Consider the following 5257-nt stretch of genomic DNA (forward strand, 5'->3'; position numbering starts at 1 on the left):
ACTATCCAAATAGTCAATATCCTTCCTGATTTTCTAATTATTTTATCAATTCTTGACAGACATCGATTTTCTGATTCTTTTGAAATAAACTCATCCAAAGACACATGGAGACACATTGAATAAGTGAATTAAAGCAGAGGACCACATAATGATATTTTTAAAGAAAGAATTTGGGGGAACGGGGATGCAACTGACAATGACTAGGTAAAGAATTGAGGTCTAGAAGGGAAGGAGATCATGGCGGAGCCCTGAAGAACACTCAGGTAGCTGACCATTATTCTACTTCTGCATTAAGATGGACCCTTCTATCAGCACCAGTGATGCGTTTCCCAAAGAAACAAGTTGGGGATACACCAGACGAACCCTCTTGAAAAAGGAAGAATTTGCCCAGTAATGGCAATCTTCAGGGACACCCTTAGCAGCAATCACAAGCAGCCATGCTGTCATGTCATTAACCTTATTCCTCTCACGCTGTAAAAGGTCACTCTGTTGGTGAATTGTGCATCCACACCCTCACACAGATAAGGAGCCATTAACAAAGCCTGTGTGCTGGCGGCCACACCAACTCGATCTCACCCCCTTAGCACGTTTTCTAGCGTTCTGTCATGAAGTCATTGGCAGTGCTGGTGTCTGAAAACTGCATGGCTCAGATGTTTCTAAACCCTTTTAATCCACGACAAAGGCCTCCCTTTATTGTTGTTTTGTTTTCCTTTGGTGCCCCTACAGCATGGCAGCCCGTGTGCGCTCCTGATAAGCAGTGAGCCATGTAGATGTTGTTCAGTCTCCTCGCGCCGACCACCACGCAACCTGCCAAGGCCCAAATGTGGGATGCCACATGGCTTCCCCTCCCCCCACCCAGAACCCATGCCAACGGCCCCCTGTGCCGTGGTTAGCAGGCCACATATCTTCAGAAGAACATAAAGCTAATTTATTGTGTCACAAACAGCATTTAGCATTGTCTAATTTGGGGGAGGCAGTAGAACTAATGTAAATCATTTAATCCTAAGTGAGATATTATCTAAGTGAGATAGCAGGCCCCTCCCAACTTGGAGCAAAAATGAGAAGAAATTGCTACTCCGATGATGGATTTTTCTGGGAGGTGATTTTCTCCTTCCCTTCCTGGGTTTTTACAGCAGGGATGAAGAGAAGACTATACCATTTCAGGACACAATGCTGATATTTGCTACCTTTAACAAAAGAGGCCCCTGTGTGTCCAGGGGAGTGTGACAAAGGATGTGAGACAGACTCTATAAGCGATGGCAGCCTGAATAAACTGGGTTGGGAAAGAAATGCGGGAAGGTATTGCTACTCAGTTGGTTATGTGGCCTGAATGACTCTCCCAACTGCCGAGTGTAGACGAAGAGCCAAGTCAGAATACCCGTGATGGTGGGGGGAGGGGTGTCTCAGAGCCCCAAGCTACTGGTACCTGAATGATGGGACAGGTAGAGTCTCATTTGAGATAAGCTAGAAAATTGGTGGGACATAAGAGTCCATGTAAAGGGCAATTCAGAATCCAATGGAGAAGTGGCCAAGAGAGCAGTAAGAATCAAGGAGGTTAAGACGTGGAGGGCTAGTTCTTGGGGAAGAGGTTAATTGCTAACTCTGGATTAGAAGATGAGAATCAGTGGGATCTGTGGGATATTGAAGGTGGGAGATCACTTGTTAAGAACCCACCCAGCTGTGGCTCATACCTAGGAATTGCAATGGCAAGTCCCTGCCACCACTTTGGTTCCTAAAGGAGCTGAGGAGATTTTGAAGGCTGCTTCAAGTTCCGTGTACGCTGTAGTCCAATATCCTTGAGCAGGATGTGACAAGAGCTGCTGTGCTTTGCCCCTTCTCCTTGGTTTTCAATGATCCAGAGATACTGCCTTCCTTTCTCCGGAAACGGTAAAGGCCGGGAGGCTGGGGAGGGCAGAACTACATCACAGACATTTCACTTTCTTGCAAACACCCTTTTAGCAAAACATGGTCCCAATTTCCAATTCTAAAGCTTCCTGCCCCCTTCTGCTCCTCAGCCTTGTCCGTGCTGCACCCTCCCTGGCACTTGCTCCTATCCAAAGAGCAAGGGCAGGGAGAGCTAGCCCTTCATTTTAATAAGAAGAAAGCAGTGTCTGGGATGTGAGAGCTCATTTTCCACCAGCTCTGCAGTTGATGACTCCGAGTTTTGGTCCATCTGCCAATCAGCTTTGCAAAATGGTGTCAGGCGAATGATTGAGAGACCCTCCAATTCTCTTGAGACCAGGAGTCATCCACTGTACCCCTCCTTCAGCCTGCTTCCTAATCCAGACCCCTCCTTATTGCAAACCGATCCCTGCAATTTCACACAAGCCTTGAGTTCCTTTCCCCAGACCAGCCCTCCCGCCCCGAGCTGCCACTACCTCAGGTCCACTGCTGGAAGCATGCCTTCTGAGCCTGGGGTCACGCCAATGAGTATGTTCTCCAGGATATTCAACGGACAGAACTGGCTGTTCAGAGGTTCTGACTAGAAAACCTGCCTCTCCTCCTACCAGCTTTGAAACCATATGTCTGCCATCTTTTCTTTTCTTTTTTTTTTTTTTAAGATTTATTTATTTGAGAGAAAGAGAGAGAGAGAGAGAGAGAGAGAGAGAGTGTGTGTGTGTGTGTGTGTGTGTGTGTGTGTGGAGGGAGGGGCAGAGGGAGAGAGGGAGGGGAGAGACTCTCGTGCAGACGCCCCCACTGAGCTTGGAGCACCATGTGCATCAGGATCCCAAGACCCTGAGATCATGACCTGAGCTGAAATCAAGAGTTAGACCCTCCCCGACTGACCACCCAGGCACCGCACTGCCATCTTTTAAGATCTAAACCAGGTCACAGCTCTTAGTTTTCCTTGATTGTGCAAGGCAACATTGAATCCTTATGATCATTCTCAGCATCCTCCTCCCTTCCTCTCTCATGACCTCCCTCCCTCCTTCGCTACCTTCCTCACTCCTTCTCTCCCTCTTCCCAATCTCCCCTCCTTCCCTTCCTCCCTTCTCTTTCTTACAGTAAATATTTAATGAACTCCCACTACACCCCAGGCATTCTTTAGGAGTGAATAAGACATACAAGATTTTGTTCTTATGGACTTTACATTCTAGAAAGGTGCAGATAGACAATAAAGGATTAAATAAAGAAGACTGTCAGGTGTAGGATTATGGATGTGTGGACACTGAATACGATGAGTGCTCATAGGTACTTTAACTGGGTGGCAGGAAAGGCTTCTTTGAGGAGACAACGTTGAACGTATGTTCTAAATGATGGAAGAAGAATCCATGCTCCATACTGCCTTAGAGAGAAGAACATTCCATTGAGGGGAAATTACCAAAGCAAAGGTGGTAAGATAAAGACAAATAAGGAAGGTACAATCTTTTTCCTTATTGCTCTCATGTCATAGCTATACACGTCATATGTAATGTAATATATATATACACTATATATACATATACACAGGATATACACAATAAGCTTTGCATAAGCCTATGAGGAATATCCACCTTGATTACATGTTTATGGGTTTGTTTGTTTGTTTGTTTTCCTGACTGGATTCTCTCCAAGGTATCTGACAAACTTATCTGACCTTGTAAGTTCTCAATCTATATTTGAGAATATTGACTAAGAAGCAGATCCAAACCTTCCATCTTTAGGAGGAAAGTGGCCTTTACTGGGCGGGGGAGGGGGCTCAATGTAACTGAATTTATTCCATAGCTGCTTTCCAGACTGAATGACACTTAAACCCAAGAGAGAAATTAATACACAGTTCATCAAAATTTACACTTAAGCACACACCTAACTCTTGACTTTTTCTCATTAACTTTTATGGCACAAGTTCTTTTAACTGCCCCCTTTCACAGAATGACCCCATGCTCCACATCATCCATTAACCAGCTTCCTCTGACTCAACTAAGCACATCATAAAATTATTTTCAGTATGCGTGAGAACCCACCTTTCCATTTTATGACTTGTACAATAAAGAGACAAGAAAAATACACAATTTATAAAATGATAATATGCAGTAATACTTTAAGTTAATGGGACATACAGGGAATGGTGTGTTTAACGAAGAAGAAGGGAGGAGGAGAAAAGGAAGAAGAAGGAGAAGAAGAAGAGGAGGAGGAGGAGGAGGAGGAAGGAAACACATTATCATGCACTTAACAGCTGCTAGCTGTGTTTGGGTCCACAGTGCAAAGAACGGAGCAAAACCTTCCAAAACAAGAATATGTTGTCACTTTGCTCCTTAGAACTCCAAAGTTTTCTGAATTAAAAAAAAAAAAAAAAAAGGACCAGCGCATCTTCCATCTGTGAACAGAGGTGTGTGAATCTGCCTGTCTGGGCTTTCTAGCTCGGGAGGTCCGGAGAAATGCAGCCAGAAGACCGGATTCAGTAAGGCTGAGTCACGGCCGCAGCTGCCCTGGGCTGCGCGGAACACAGTGGGACCCGGGGCCTCTGAAATAGGTGTGGGCTGTGGGGTGGGGTGCAGAGACGGATCGGCTGTTCCACAGCCTGGTTCAGGTTTCACACAGAAACAGGAAAGTGATGATGAGTTGGCAAGTACACGGGCACAAAAGGTTCTCACCCACAGCTGGTGCGTCTCCTCCTCTGCGCAAAATCAAGGGAAACACTGGGTGTTATGGAGCCTTGTGATTTTCAGCCACTGAGAATAGCTAAGAGTAGCTAAGATATTAAAAAAAAAAAAAAGCAATGATATAAATCGTGGATTTGTTACCAGCGTTTTATTACAAACATGAACTACTGATTACAGGAGAGAAATTTCTAGTAATGAAGAATACAGGTTCCGGAGCCAAAGTGCCCGAGTTCAAATCCTGCCTCCGTCTCTTACTAGGTGACTTCAGTGACGTTATTTAAATGGGGCGTTTCTCAGTTTCCACCCCTGTAAAATGGGAATATGAGCCAAATCTACCAGACAGAGCTGCTGTGGGGACAACGGGGGGATGAACAAAAATGCCTGGAGGCAGGCGCAGCCCAGAGCAAGTACTCGGTACCGCTTTGCTTGTGACCTGACGGGAAACCAGGGCTGCATAAACCACTAAGCCCCTGAGGAAGCCCCAGTTCCTGCAAGCCGGGTTATTCTAGAACGAGGAAATCCCACGCACACAAACACACACTCAATTATAGACCTAAGGTAACACCTGCTCTCTGAAAAGAAAAGGATTTAAAATCGGAATATGGCTTTGCTGTCCTGTCAGAAATGTCTCGGGAAAAGCCACACGCTCTTGGATTGTTAATGTATTAAAAGGG

This window comes from Meles meles, chromosome 5 (genome assembly GCF_922984935.1).
Source record: "Meles meles chromosome 5, mMelMel3.1 paternal haplotype, whole genome shotgun sequence".
Lineage (NCBI taxonomy): Eukaryota > Metazoa > Chordata > Mammalia > Carnivora > Mustelidae > Meles > Meles meles.